Genomic DNA, 16,189 nt, shown 5'->3' with positions numbered 1-16,189 from the left:
CAGTATACCTGCAGTGACAGACCTCCGCGCGCTGGCCGGTGAGCCACCCTCCCCGCAGGTAGCCGTCCCTGGGCTTCTTTAGTGCACTGAGACGCAGCATCACTGCCTCAGCTCCGGTGTTCACTCTGCTAGGGGAACCGTGTTATCACAGAACCCTCAGCACTGTAGTGGAATGTGATATTCAGAGGGGTCAGAATTCCTAGTTTCAAAATAAACATCTTGAGTTCACTTTAGCCATGCTGCAGCAGCGGCGGAGGGCCACAGCTGGTGGCATTCGCAGGGTGCCGTTTCAGAGGGACACGTTTGTTCATTAGCCAGTCTCTTCTCTGTTATGAAAACAAACATGTTTTTGCTTTCAAAATAAATATATCTGAATCCTACAAAATAGATGAGTTAGTGAGTGATTGCTTTGAAGTTGGGTTCAGAACTATCTAATACATATTCAATTTATTCTTGTTAACTTCCTGGTGTTTTTTTTTTTTTCTGTCTTTATAGGAGACAACAAAACCAAGTTCACTTAACTCAGGAGTTGGTCCATATAAAGTGATTTATACTCAGCCTTTTCGATACTGTCCACACTCTATAGAGTCAAATACACGAATAACTGTGTATAATTCTAGGACAAAATTGTCTAAAAACAAGATGGGCAAAACTAAAGTTAATATTTGAAAGAGCTTATAGGTAGAGGACTGTGGAAGACTGTAAGCAAAAGCTACCCTGGCAGAAATGCAAGATTACACCCTACTAGGTAGTTGAGCTAATTTAAAATTTGTCAGTGAGAGGTACACCTTTCTGTGGCAGTGTCTGTAAGAATTAAACATAACTAGAGGGCTTGGTATCCACTTTTTGATTTTTTTTTTTGTTACTTTCTTGAAGTGAAGAAATAGTCAGAGGAATGAAATGGGGGGAGAAGTGGAGTAGTTTCTTGAATGTGGCTGACCCTGCTTTGATCACCTAGATCCATTGAAAGTTTCTTTGCGCACAGATGCTCTACGTGGAAGGTGCCCACGATCACATTAGACGCACCCATCAACCCATCCTCTTTAGTAGCCAAGCAGCAGTAATGTTGACTAAGCACCTGTTATAGAGGCACTGGACTTGGCTCTGGAAGCAGAAAATTGGTGAAGATTTACTCAAACTTTGGAGACTCCAGTTTTTCTGGGGGCATATAATTAACTAGGATATGACATGAGAGGTGTTCTTGAGATGTGTACAAATGTTTATTGGAGTTCAGATGAACTTGGAGTCTCTGCTATTGGGCGGGGGGTATTATAGTAAGACTGCTGAGCTCTACAAGGACGTGTGCAAATCACCTATAGCTCCCCTACAAGACTCTGTAGCTTCCTTTTGGCTTGTAGTATCCATGCTCAATTTCTATTTTTATTATTATTTTACATTTTTGGCTTCCCAATCATACTTTAAAAAATAGATAGTCAGGGCCCTCCCTGGTGGTGCAGCTGGTTAAAGCACAGCATTAAGAAGCTAAAGCCACTTCAGCATGAGTTCGATCCCTGTGATCCACATGGTGCGGCAGACCTCTCCTGACCTGCCCGCTGCTCTCCTCAGCAGTATACTTTGTAGACCTGCCTGTTCTATTCCCCACTCTGTCTCTGGTGAAGCCTGTCACTCCCACCCCCACACCTCTGGCCTGTACCCCAGTTCTGTATGCATAAATAAATCTTTAAAAACATAATGGCTGGTAAATATTTTGCATTACATGGTATGGCATTACATGGGCCATACAGTCTTTGGTTCTGTATTTTCAATGTTTGTTTTGAATCAGTTTTCTAAAGTGTCTATATAGTTCCCTCTGCTTTGCACCATACCTCATCTTTAGCATGATATTTTAAAAAAAAATATTTATGCATACAGAACTGGGGTACAGGCCAGAGGTACAGGGGCAGTGAGAGGATTCACCAGAGACAGAGAGGGGAGCAGAACAGGCTGACTGATGAAGTACACTGCTGCAGGGAGCAGTGGGAGGGTCAGGAGGTCTGCTGTGCCATGTGGGTCACCTCCAGGGCAGGGGGTTGAACTCACATGGAGCACTGCTCTGTTGCGTCACCAGGGAGGGCCCAGCATGATTTTTTTTTTAACTTTTAAAGATGTATTTATTTGTGCATACAGAACTGGGGTACAGGCCAAAGGCCCAGGAGCAGTGAGAGGATTTACCAGAGACAGAGTGGGGAGTAGAACAGGCTGACTGACGAAGTACACTGCTGTGGGGAGCAGCGGGCGAGCGTGATATTTTTAATGGACTGGATGGAATTCTTTAAAAAGAGTTTGACTTTTGGTTCAGAATCTGTGAAACAAGTATTTTTACTTAATGCGACTATAGTCTTTGAGAGTAGTTAAGAAATCAACCACAACAACATGGTTGTGATGTTTGGAGGGATGCCTTGCATATGGAAATTCTTCCCTGTCAATGCTGGTCTTGCTAGAATGCTCAGAAGACACACTAAATTCGAAGAAGCATGAAGGTGAACATCTTCCATCTGGAAGATGAGCTGTTCGATTATTAACATCGTTGGCCATCTGTTCAGAGTGCTGAGACTGTCTGCACGGTGCAGACTGGAGGGGACAGTGCTGAGAGGATGTGCTTGCTGCCAGACTGGGAACAATAATGATGGCAGCAGTGGTGGCAGCGGCAAATCACATGGAGCATTTACATGCTGTCTAACTTGGGTGATCGTGACAGCCACATTCTCCGGATTCTTCAGACCATTGTCGTGCTTACACACACACATACACACACACACACACACACACGATATCAAAAAGTGGTTAGTTTTACCTGGCACCACCACTCCTATGGAAGTGCCTGCTGAGGCTAGGAAGAATGACATTTCCCAGCATTCCCTTGCTAGGTTCTGGGTTAGCCTTTGCCAGTGAGAGGAACCTGGGAACTTTGGAAGGTGGAAGGGAAGCAGAGGCCATTAATTTGAGATTCATATGAAGCCTCATATGGCTTTACATATGGCAGCATTCCAGATATTTCCCGGGCCCCATTTTATGATCCCACTTTAGTGGCTAGACACATATCTTCTCAGATTTCCCTGTGAACACCTGATTTTTCATAGAGATTCATGCTGAAATCCCATCTACTGACTATAGTCTCCTCAACATTTATTGCCCAGTTTCTCTCATATTCTTATAACCCCTGATTTATGTATTTGTATAACCATAATCTGCTAATTTGGTTAATAATCTCTGTTTTCCTGACTAAACTGAGAAAGATGCAAGTATCCAGGTACCCCAGACTCTTAGCTACAAAACATCATTTAATGCAAGTTACTGTAGTTTTCTTCAACTGAGACTTAATGAACATTATAATGTATGAAGCTTTGGAAAGAAGGGTAAAAAAGACAGTGGCTGACGCTGAAGTCAGCCAGGATTGAAGAGTGTGGGATGGGGGAGCAGGTCTTGAATACATGGAGCAGCCATTCTACTTTACAGTGCTATAGTCCATATGCAGTCTGTAGCTACAGTATGGAGTGATTTTGCTCCCCATTCTCCAGAGGAAATGGGGCAATGTCAGGAGATGTTTTTGGTTGTCACAACAGAGAAAAGGGTGCTACTGGAACCTAGTGGGTAGAGCTGCTAGGATGTCGAATGCTAAGTGGCCTACAACGCACAGGACTGTCCCCTACACTTTTAGCTTCCATGTTGGGAGTACTGTGGTTAGCACACCCAGGTACAGACAAAGGATGCCAGTGTAATGTGACATCTGTTATGGTGAAGGAAGGCACCGCCACAGGGTATTAAGCAGGAAGCAGTGTTAGGCTGGAGCAATGAAGGGAAACTTAGATGGCATTCCTGTGTGCAATAACACCGTGGGATGCACCGCCTCTGGGAGACACAGGTGGATATCACATACATGTCACAATTAGCAACCTCTGTAAGGCAGCTACATTTTGTTAAGGGAACCTGCTTTTAGTGCAACAAGGACAGAAGTACTTCTTTTTGTCATTTGCTAGGAGTGTATATCATTTAATCTTGTCGCATCTTAATCAGGAAGGACTTGTTAAACTGGATAGAAAACTACTCATGGAAGCTTAACTAGATGGGACATTTCTTTAAGAAATTATTTCAAACCTATCATACCAAAAGCTCATAAGTCTGCAAGGAGAGGGGAGGAGTGCAGTGTAATGACAGGAAACGTAGGTTCTGCTCCAGTGCTCTGGTTTCAAACCTTGACTCTGCCACGGCAGTGTGGAAGCCGGGCAAACCTCTACAAGCCTCAGTCCCTTCTGATGTTAAGTGGAAATAATGACACCTTCCTTACAGGGCGTTTAGAAAAGGTTCAGTGAGATCACGTTCACCCAAGTCCTCCAGCAGCGCCTCGTAGAGAGTATGTGCGCAGTTAGTGTCCCAGCTGTGCTGACTCTGATGAAGGCACAGAGCAGGACTACGTTGCTCAGGAGCTCCAGGGAGCAAGTCAGGGAATGTACTTTTTCTCTCAGGCCTGCTGTTCTCCATCTCATTAGCATGCTCTTTGTTAAAATTCTTGAGAGAATCACATTGATATCCCACTTTATGGGCTATTTGTTGTTCTTGGGTTGTTGGATAGGAAAAAGGGTGGGCGATACGAACAGAACATCCTGGACAGGGTGAAGTCTGAGGGAACCTTCCAGGGCCTTGAGTGTGCCTGAAAGAATGCACATGAGGAGCCATAGAAGGGACAAGAGGGGCTGGCCTGGAAGGGATGCGTGTGGCTCGCATGGCTGCTCCCCAGGGTGAAGAGCGTTTGTTCTAATGCCGCCAGCCTGCTAATCAGAAACAATGGTTGTGATTACAGGGACACAGACTTCAACTCAAGATGAGGAAGAACTTTGACCAACTTAGGCTAAACATGGAGCACAGCTGGGAAGGTAATGAATTCTTTGCTATTCTTTGTTGCTGGAGACATTCAAGTGCTTGTGACGTGTGTTGGAGGCACTGGGTATCTGTGTAGCATGTGGGTTAGGGCCTTAGGTGACCATATATGAACCTTGCAATGGTGGACACCTCTGATTATGAATGAAGTTACTAAGGTAAGATGTTCAGGAGGCAGACTGCATTGAAGGCTCTGACACAGGGCAGGAGAGGCATTTCACATGTGCTCTGCCTTGACCCTCCTTAGCCTCCTGGATGTTTCTAGTTACTCTGATCTCATTTTGTGAATGAAAGCCTGCTTTAATACAGTCACCTACAGCAACAGCTTGGTTCAGTCTTTCTTTGACTTGCAGGATATTTTATTTCATATTTCTAAGTACCTTGCTGCTATTATAATTTTGAAGGAGATTCTAACCAAATGCCCAAAGTTAGGTGACTGTATCAAGAAGATGTGGTTTATACACATTATGGGATACTATTCAGCAACTGAAAAAGGTAAACTCATGCCATTCATAGCAACATGGATGGCGCTGGAAGGGATCATGCTCAGTGAAATAAGCCAGAAGGAAAAAGAAAAATACTGGATGGTTTCACTCATAGCAGGAGCATAGGGGAACCAAATAAGGGAGCAGGGGGGAAATAAAAATAGAAAACAAACCAAAAATAAACAATTATAACTCAGAGACATCCTGCAGGGGAGGGGAAGGGAGAAGCATCAAAACGGGGTGGGAAGAGCTCAAGGGGCTCTGGTGATGGTTCAGGGGGAATGGTGGTGGGCCTTCCATGGGCTGCACCTGAGAGGAGAGAGCAAACACTGTGGGAAAAAAGAACAATGATGTGTGTGTGTGTGTGTGTGTGTGTGTGTGTATATAAATATAATAGCATAATACAAAATCTCAAATAGTAATGATGACTTCACACTATGTGAAGAATTAGGCAGTGAATGGATGCATTTTGGAGGTCAACACAGCATGTCTGTGGAACCCTTCAAAGGCCTAGAGGTTCCCAGCAATATCGCCAGCCGTCCACACAGCCACTTATTTCTCCCTCTTCCTCCCACTGCTCCTGCTCAGTTTCTGTTGGAGGAACACTGAGGGAGCAGGGAGTGGAATCTGTCGGGTTGACTGTCAGGACTGGGGGAGCGTTTTCTGTCTGGGAAGGCTGCGGGGGCACTTAGCAAGCTCAGGAACTGAGAAACCTGTCAATAGGATTGGACCCGTGTTTGGCTTCACCCTGATCCCTTCCTGCTAACGTTGCAGAGACAGGTTAACGGCCTGCTGCAGTCAGCACACAGCACTTGGAGGCGCCTTGGCAGGTGTGTGGGGAGGCCCTTTCCGAGCTCCCCCCACCCATTGCAGTGGTTACCAGAGTGAGGATTTCAGGGACACACTTGTCTGCAGGCCTAGAGGGGAGATTGAGGGCAGGAAAAGAAGACAGAGGTTGGTGCCAGTTTGGAAATAACATTGGCCTCTGCGGATCTAATGTTGGCCAGTTGCATTTCTAAAGTATGCTGTGTAGCACAGCACTTAGCCCATGATAGGGGTCCGCTTCTTTTTCCTTTCCCAAGACGGGCTCGTTGAGCTTGGTGAGGCACGATAGTGACCTCCCTTGGTGAAGGACACCCCGAGCAGGGCCCTGTCGCCGGCTCCCGACTGGCTCTCAGTGTATCAGAGGAGGCAGAAGCCACGGGAGCTCAGTGAACTGGGTTGCCTGACCCACACAGCTTGGAAGTACCTTTTATTGTGACCTAAAGTAGAAAACATTTTTCCACTGCTCAGCAGGACACACACACACACTCCCACAACAGTAGTTTCACAAAGTGAGATTTACTTTTCCAAAGCAGGATGCACTTGGTCATTTTCTAAAGATATACAAGAAAGCTGATGGTGCGCTTCCCTGGTAGTGCAAGAGGTTAAGTCTCACTATGAAGCTACCCACAGCCACTGCGGCACGAGTTCCATCCCCGGCCAGGGAGTGACCCACAGGGCACAGCAGACCTCTCCCATCTTCCTGCCTGCTGCTCCCCTCAGCAGTGGATTTCGGCAGGTCCTCCTGTTCTGCTCCCCACTCTGTCTCTGGTGAATCCTCTCACCCCCTCAACTCTGGCCTGTACCCCAGTTCTTGTATGCATAAAGAAATAAACCTTAAAAAAATAAGAAAGCTGATGGTGAGCCCCTGAACTGACTGCACCACCTGCAAGTCTATCCCACCCACATTTTAAAAGTTGAAAAGTTGTTGTAAGCCATGGTCTTGATTGACTTCTCTGCTGTCAGTATTCATGCATCAAATATTTAGGCATGTGCCGAATGCTGGGAATATGCTAGGCATGGGGAAGTAGGAAAGAGAGGCTTCGAGGGACACGGGAATCCTGGGGAGGAGTCGCATGCTCTGTGCAGACTCGGGGCAGCTGTTACCCATGTGTGTGGAGGTGCTGGGATTCTGCAAGGAGGCTGGGCCACGTCACCTGCGTGTGGCAGGTGGTGTGTTGGGTTGAGGTTTCCCACCTGGTCCTGGACTCCGGGTAGAGACAGCTTTTGATTGATTTTTGTGATAAGATAGCCACAGCTGCTTTCCTATCCTCTAGGGCTTGTCAGGACAAGAAACCTTCTGTTGTAAGAAATAGGATCCAAGATCTAAGGTTTCTGAATTCATGTTCCTGCTTCTCCAGTAACTGATAATTTGCCCTGAGGAGGAAAATGCAGATCCTTTTGACACAAATCACAAGGCCCTTTATAGTAGGGCCCTATGGATTGTTCCAGTTATTTTCCATCATTTCTCATTAAATAGACTTTGCTTTAGGATCTCTATTTCCTCTGTGGCCCAAACTTTTCCACCTCTCTAAGCCTTTCCATGACCTATTCTTTCTGCCCGGTGATACTGTGTGGCCTGTTGGGTTATGATTCAACCTTCCATCCACAGCTCAAGTTGCAGCTGCCTCCAGGAGGTTCTCATTCCTTCTGGTTTCTGCCTTTTCATTGAGCAGTAGCCACCCCTTTGTAGCCTCTCCTAAATGCTTGTGTTTATTATCTTGGATTTTAATGTAGTTGTGAGTTTCCTGTGCTTAAAACTGTGCAAAATTCAACCAATCAAAATAATCTATGGGGTCGTTTTAAGAGCAAGAGCATGAGAAGATAATCATACATAAAGAGCTCAGTTACAGTATTCCAGGTAGCTGTCCACAGATTCGTTTGTAGTTCCAGAAATTTCCAGCTGGGATTTGTAGGAAGACCTGTCTCTGTTTAAAGTGCCGCGTGTAAAAAGTGACGTGAGTTCTGATGAGTTAGTGCTGCCTGGTTTTCCACTTACACCCACACACACACGCACCTGAGTATGGGCTGCACCCACTCATTGAATGACTAATGATCTGTTTTCTTTTGACTAAAACTCCTGCTTTGAACTGAGAGCCCTGCCCCGAGGAGGCCACATGAGTGCCAGACACTGACACCACCAGACGTACCAAGGTCAAGATGACTAGGAAGCTGATGACAAATTCTGGGGGTAACATGACAGAAACATCATCTCTGGTGGGCTCTTTGCTTATGGCTGTCTTGGTCTAGCCCATGATATGAAAGGCCAGCTCGAGATGCAATGGCAGAACGCTCTCTCCAGTGTCTCAGATCAAAGGCCCGGAGAGAACAGCCTCCTCAGGGCGCTGTGCCTACCATTTGCAGACCAGTGGTGGGCAGCCTGAAGGGTAGAAGTGCTCATCAATTCAATTCCTGCCTGTTTGTTGGCAGCAGCCGGTGGCGGAACCTAACGCCATTCCCAGGAACAAAATGGACACCGGCTTTATGACAGGGTTAGGAATTTGGTTTTTTTTTTATTTGTTTGTTTTTCACCCATCAACCTGCCCTAAAGGACAGGAGGCATGAGAGGGCAGCTGTTCATTCTGTGGTGAATGCAGGCATTGGATGCGTGGCAGCCAGAACTGGCTGTATGAAACTGAGCTAGCTGCACAAGCTCCCTGTGGAGTCACCAGTGCAGAACTACCTTAATTTGAAGCACTTTGTGCTTTACAAAGTAAAGTCATAATTACTCAGAAGTTGTGTGACTGTGCTACATGCGCGCACAGCTCCACCCTGTTAACGAAGGGGAGGCCCCTGGCTGCCATCAACACCCTGGGCAAGATTTGCTATTGATTCTTTCCCTCATGTGCGAGCACAGAGCTGGCAGCATCGCCTCAGCTGCAGGAAGCAGGGGCCGTCGTGGGGTTCCCATTTGGCTCCCACTGCCAAAATGATCTTTGCTACTGATGACCTAGTGCCACTCATCTCGAGAAAACAAAAACAACCACCGGATTAAATGATGCTGTTTGACTGAAATCTTTCGCAGTTAAAATGAAATGAAATTTTCTGAAAACATAAGTAACCATAGCAATGAACTGAAGATTTCTCATCACACAAAAACTAATTTTATCCAGGACGCTGGGGCATTTCCCCCGCTCGGCAGTGCGCCTGGTTTTAGACTGCATGGCACGGTTTTGTAACTGGATGGCTTGCTCCGTGTCCTAGAGCAGCGCTTCTGCAGCTCTGTGTGCTCATGACCGCTCTGGGGGTCCTGTTCTAACGCGGATTCTGCTGATTAGCCCGGGGTGGGCCTCCAGGCTCCAGATGCTGCTGGTCAGCAGGGGGACACGCCAAGAAGCAAGGCTCTAGAGGCTTTTTCCAACTTAGCTGCACATGGGCCATCTGGGAAGCTGTTGCCCACATGACTGGCCTGAGGTGGGGTCTGGCCCCTAGGATTTTGAACAGCTCTCCAGAGACTTTAATGAGCAGCCAGCACAGAGAGCCTTGCTCGGTGGCTTTTCTCTAAAAACTACAGGAAGTCATTTCTGCTGTGACCTTCATTGATGTAGAATACATGCAGCAGCAGACAGAGGGGAGTGAAGGGAGGGGGCACTCACGAGCTTAACCTTCTAACGCTTATGCCCATCAACTTCTTGAAAAGCTATTAAGTGATACGCCCAGCAAAATGCATGCCCCTAACACCAGGACAGGGAATTGGAGGGTGGATCTCCTTTTATGGTCTGCTGTAAATAGAACGAGCTTATTGCAATAAAGGGAGCTAACGTACATTGTCTTTTGGGTTATACTAGCGTAATTACTCCTGTAAGCTGATTGTGCTCATGAAGCTAACCTTTTACTCTTTTCCCTCAAAAACCTCAGCCCTCTGCTTGCACAGGAAGTCTCTGTCCCTTTGATCTGGGTTTCTTGACCGTAGCATGGCTGCACTTGTGCCTGGTGCCTGACTCTTTGGCATGGGCACCATGACCTGGAGGGTGTTAGCATCCCTGGCCTACTCAGCACAGTCTCCTACCCACGCCATCAGAACCAAGGATGTCTCCAGCACTGCCAAATGTCTCTGGGGTTGGGAACACAGGACTCAGCTTTAGAACCACTGCCCTAGACCAAAGGTGGTTTCTGAGTTTCCGCATCACTGACTCTTGTCTTCATGGGGGAGTCTCAGTGTGAGGAGCACTCCAGGTCCAGCTGATGCAGATGAGAGGATGCAGTCCTTTCCCATGGAGCTCTGCACACCATCTTTAAGAGCACAGTTTTCCTGAGCTATGTGAGTTTTGAATCCCTGTCTAAGTTTTCACAGTAACAAGATGAACTTAGAATAATGTAGTTATGTCTCCAAGATGAAATGAAATCTACAAATGTCACCACCTCCTTCTTGATAGCGGCAAGTATTTTCCTTCCTAGGACTTGCCAGCCATCACATCTGTTAATGTTTCTTCACGTCCCCTCCCCATATTAGAAAAGTTTTGCACTCAATTTTTTCCCTTATTGATCTCCAATGCTGCATGAAAGCAGGTGTCAAACAGTTTTCATATGTTTACTCCCCTTATCTAGTACAGAATTCTGGGCAAAGCAAACATTTCACGAAATATTAATTGAACAAATGAATTCTAGGTTTTTTCATCAGCTTGGAGGGAAAACTAAGAAGATGACTATTTCTTTATACCCAGCTCTGCATAGCGCCAGGGTCATTTCTTTTCCAAATGCTTCTGATAATTTACCTGGTGAGACATAACTGCAGCTTCAATGAAGCATTTTGCCCTCAAATCAGCTTGTTACAAACAAGAATAATATTGATTAAAAAAAGAAATCCTGCTGTGATTAGGCCTGCCTCTGTCTCATCTCTAGGGTGAATTAGGGAAACACTGGCCTTCTCTCTCATTGTGATCCTTTTATTGACTCCAATTGTCATAGTTCCATAGAAAACCTGTCCATTCATCTCCCTTGCAGGACTGTGAGTGTCCCAGAGTGGAGTCGGTTGCACATTGCACCTGGCTGAGAGTATGGGAGCAGAGTATCTGCACTGAATAGATGAATGAATAAAGTGAGATAGTCTGTGAGATTGAGGGTAAGGGAAAGAGAAAATTACGAGGAGGAGAAAAACAGACAGGAAAATATGATCTTGTACGAGGGAAGGTAATAAAGAAAATAGACATAACAGGAAATAAGCCTGAGATGAAAGAATTGAAGGGAGACATTAAAAAGACAGGGATTTCATTTGTAAGGATACTTCTGCAAATCGCTTTGTGTCGTGCAAAAGAGAATTCCATGTAGCAAGCACTAAATAACAGTCTGTCATAATACTTAGCAAAGTGGAGCGAGCTTGGGAGGAAAATCACCTTAAAAATATGTCAGGCTCTAGGTCCTTGACAAGTACTAGCCCTCTACCCTGGTAGTACAGGGTATTCCAAAGTGGCATGACATTTATTTATTCTTGCTGGCTTTCACAACAAAGTCCAAATTCCTAATCCACACAGGTCTGTTAAAGCCTCCTCTAAACCACTCAACCTTTAAGATGAAAAACAAACATGCCTTCTGCCTGCCCCTGGGAAGCAGTTACAACCTCTTCAGCGTCCTGCTTGCTAAGGAAGCAGTTGTTACCTTAATTAATGATCTATGAAATCCTCTATAAGCACCTTGTGCAAACATGTGGCAAAATATGAAAAAAATGCCCGATGATAAAAGAGAACACACTGTCTTACTGTACGCTTGAAAGAAAAAAGAGTTACCATGATGGAGTACCAAAAAGAGACCTGTGGGGGTTTCCCATCTCACAAGAGCTTTGTTGGGTGCCTTATTTTCTGTTCATCTTTCACTGGCTGGCTTGTGGAAGTGGAACCATGGAGTCTACGTCCTTGACTTGGCTCTGGACAACTCAGTAGAAAAGAGGTGATGTAACTATAGCACTGTTATCACTGAACATAATTTTCGGAGGTCTCGGGACACTCGCTCCTCAAAGCTGGGCCGGCGGTATCAACATCACCCGGCATACACTTGTTGGAAAAGTAAAATCCCAGGCTCTGCCCTCACTGGGTAACCAGCAAGTATCTCCTGCACTTGGGCCAAGAATCTGTTCTACCTAGGCCTCCCGGGGGTTCTCACATGCACCCAAGTTTGAGGAGCATTGGTCTAGTGCAGTCAGGTCAAGGTACGGTCGGGTCAGTACGCCAGCACCATCCTGGACCCTGTCGCGATCTGCACCTTGAATGCTGTGCTTCTCAGTGCACTCTCAATTCCTGTGCCATGGCTAGTTCAAGTGATGAGAGTTCTTCAATATATTCTCCCAGTTTTAGAAACAAAACTCATTTTAATGGTTTCGAGAATGGATGAAATGGTTCTTTGCTTAATGCTGCCCGACTACCTTCTCTTTCTCTTTAACACGAAACACCACGTGCGCCTGGTGAATCACACATATTCACTGCTGACCTTAGAAAAAGCTTCCTTCTGACCACATGCCACCAAATGTCCCCTAAGTAGGTGTGATGAGGAACTGAATTTGTCCTGCCCATATACAAGCACTTCCACTTCCCAGATCTGAATATTAATTCAGAGTCTGCACCTACAGTCTCTCAGATGCTGGCTCCCTTGCTGCCTGCATGGAGCTACACAGAGCATCACAGATCTGTTTTCTCAGGACATGTAGTGGCTGGAGCCCCATGATTTCTATCTTCACTTCTTTAACAAAAGACTAAACCCTGGGTAAAAGAAGGGTATTGGGCTGTGGGAACGTCATGACATATTTTTTTTCTACCAAAAACATGTTGTGACTTTCAACATCCTATAGCTCACTGCCCCCGATGTCTCTCCCATTGCTCAGTGGGAAGAAGCCTGCTGGAGCACAGTATTCAGCCTTGCTAGGTAAACTGTCTCAAGTGGTTACAGCCCAATACTGTTTCAGTTTTGTATTCTTTTGTACAATGTGCACAATGAATGGGTAGAAAATGACTTGTCATGAACAAAAGTTTGGGTACTTGGGAGAGTGGAGTTATTTCAACTCTAAAATCAGGACATTATCTTTTTACTAAGAAAGATCTAAGGGATAAGATTTAGGCTCTGATTTAAAGGATAGATAATGGTCAGGGGAGAAAAGTCAGTCACTGAGTTCCTCCCCCAGTTACCATCATTTGAGACATTTTTGATTAGGGCCTCAGGTTCTAACCTGTTGCCCAGTCAGGTTTCGAGGTCTCATGTTTCTTACTGGGGAAACTGAATTCAAAACAGTGTGTTAACATCCTTCCTTTTAAGGGGCCAGAAGTCAAGTATGTGTGTGTGTGTGGGGGGCGTATGAAAATCAGGGGAGAGAACACAGGTGTGGCCTTACAGTTCTGGGGATGTGGTCGGATCGTCATCTGGTGTGAGCACTTCGCCCTAAAGTGCAGAAGATAACATGGAAATGGGATTTGGCCACAGAGACCGAGGGCCACTGCTTCTAATAGCCTGGTGTGGCCCCACTGTGGGATTTGCCTGCTCTGCCAGGGAACAGCTGGCCTGATGTGGCTGATAAACTCTGTTTAGATAACACTGACAGCAGCTGCCGTTTGAAATGGAGAAAAGATAAAGCAAATATAGCAAGTTGCAAATTGCCTGGCCCCTCCTTGAAAGTGACCCCATTTCATAACTTGATTGTTCCATCAACATCAGACACCCTTCCATGAGGGAAAGTGCAATCTCAGGTGTCCTTTCAATAAATAGCTTCTGGAATAAATGTTAACACCACTGTGACTCTGGGAAATGATCCGCTCTTGGTATTTCTTACACCTTCTAAAGAACCAACCTGTATCATCTAGTGGAGGTCAGTTTCCCAGTGGGAAACTGAAGAGAGGTTTTTTTTCCTTGGGAATTGTGGACGTTTCAGTGGTTTTTTTTTTTTTTTTTTAAATCTCAGGCCATAGCCTGTTAGGATCTCTGGAAATTAATTTCATGGTTCATGAGCAGCTGGCTGGAATAAGGGCAAGGGAAGGGTTCAGGTGCAAACTTCAAAGGGCTACCAGAACCCCTGTTGAATATTTTAGCAAGTCGCTACTCTTTAACAATGTATTATTAAAGTCCATGTGAACAAAATGGACATTTCTAAAAGCCAGAATTTGACCCTGTACTTTGTGATTCATCTCACTTGCTTCACTCTCATATCATCCCCAATGGCCAGAAAACAGAATGTTCTAAGGTGTGATGGGAATGTGGTGTGTGTGAGTCTGGGGACGGGAGTGAGGTGCTGGACCGTGAGGTCGCAGCTCTGAGCAGTAGCTGTTAACATGAGGGGCGGACTGCCTGCCTGCCTGGTCTTGGGCATTTCACTTAGGCACTCTTTGCTTTAATTTCTTCATCTGTGAGGTAGAGGTGACACTCATCACTGGCGGGATGACAGTTCATCCACACAAGAACAGTTGTCCTGGTGGAAAGTGGCACTGACAATACAGTTCTAGCATGTCAAGCCTTAAAAAGTAGAAAAGATCGTCAATTCATAACACAGAGTAATGGACTTAGATTATGCAAAAACGACACAGCTGCTCCCCCTTGAGCAGTTACGTGCTCCCCATCTAAATGCCCACAGCCACTCCTGTTGTACCTGCGCTGACTCAAGTCTGTGATCGGCAGGTTTTCCACTGACTCGCATCAAATAGTGGCCTAAGGCTTCATGGGTTTTTCAGGCCTGTTGTGACCCGGGACTGGTGGCCAACGGGGCCGTGGCGTTCCATTGCCAGCGGAATAATTTATCACCAGTCTTATCAACCAGCACCCTTTGAGTTCCCTTAGAAAGAGTGTTAGGATATTGCATCAGGAAAAGATCCAGAAATGAGGTCAGAATAGTGATGGTTGTTTTTCAGGTCCCACCACGTGTTCAAGTGGACCTGTGCTTGGCTGCTGTGTGGCTGCAGCCTAGATCACAGCATGCAGGAACCAGGTAAACACGGTGGAGGGCAAGCAGACCTAGCTCATTGTTTTTTGCTCCAGCTCCTCATAACACTGTCATGTTTAAATTGAATAACCAGGATAGGGCCTTCCTTGGTGGTGCAATGTGTTAAAGCACAGCACCATGAAGCTCCATAGCCACTGCAGCACAAATTTGATTCCCACCAGGGAGGTGACCTATGTCACGTGGCAGACCTCTCCTGTCTTGCCCACTGTTCCCCTCAGCAGTGTACTTCGTCGGTCTGCCTGTTCTGCTCCCCACTCTGTCTCTGTCTCAGTCTCTGTCTCACCCCCACCCCTTCACCTCTAGTCTGTACCCTAGTTCCTGGATGCATAAATAAACAAATCTTTTAAAAAAGAGAGAGAAAAAGAAAACGAATAACCCAGGGAAGATGTTGGCTCACGGGAGTGAGAGGCAAGCAGGACTGTCTGCCTACAGACATTGTGGTCACATGGCACACACACAGTTGGAACTAAATCTGCCACAGATGGAAAGTGCCTAGAAGCATGCTTGGGAGAGAGTGGGCCTTTAGCCTGCCTTAGCTCTCACCACCATGTCTTTTCTTACCATAGTTCATACTCAAAAAACTTCAAAGTGATGCTGTAGAATAATGCCACTAACTTAGGACATATCTTTGGAACTATCTCCTGCTCTTTTGTTTGCTTTCAAAATTCAGTCATCGGTGATAGCAGTCTTGACCACAAAGGTCAAGCATGATTTGTTCTGCTCCCCACCTCCCTCTCAAGTCTTTGTCAATTAAACTTTGCAACAAACAGGTTGAACTCAAGAGCCTCTCCATGCCAGACACCAAGTTTGCATTTCTCAATAAATATATATATATATATTTAAAGATTTATTTATTTATGCATACAGAACTGGATAAAGGCCAGAGGTGCAGGGACGGTGAGAGGATTCACCAGAGTCAGAGTGGGGAGCAGAACAGGCAGATCGAGGGAGTACACTGCTGAGGGGAGCAGCGTGCGGGTCCGGAGAGGTCTGCCATGCCATGTGGTCACCTCCGGGGAAGGCAGGGATTGAACTCATGCGGAAGTGGCTTTGGTTTCTCAGTGCTGTGTTTTAACCCGCTGCGCCACCAGGGTGG

At 46.0% G+C, this 16,189-nt stretch overlaps 1 protein-coding gene across 5 annotated transcripts in view; it reads right to left on the bottom strand.

The window, feature by feature from the left end:
• GLRA2 (glycine receptor, alpha 2) overlaps positions 1 to 16,189 on the bottom strand; it is a 137,223-nt gene that overhangs the window by 8,174 nt on the left and 112,860 nt on the right. The window lies entirely within an intron of this gene.

Source organism: Condylura cristata, unplaced genomic scaffold, assembly GCF_000260355.1.
Source record: "Condylura cristata isolate star-nosed mole 26May11 unplaced genomic scaffold, ConCri1.0 scaffold00027, whole genome shotgun sequence".
Lineage (NCBI taxonomy): Eukaryota > Metazoa > Chordata > Mammalia > Eulipotyphla > Talpidae > Condylura > Condylura cristata.
The sequence above is the reverse complement of the archived record's forward strand: the minus strand, read 5'-3'. Positions and strand labels throughout refer to the sequence as shown.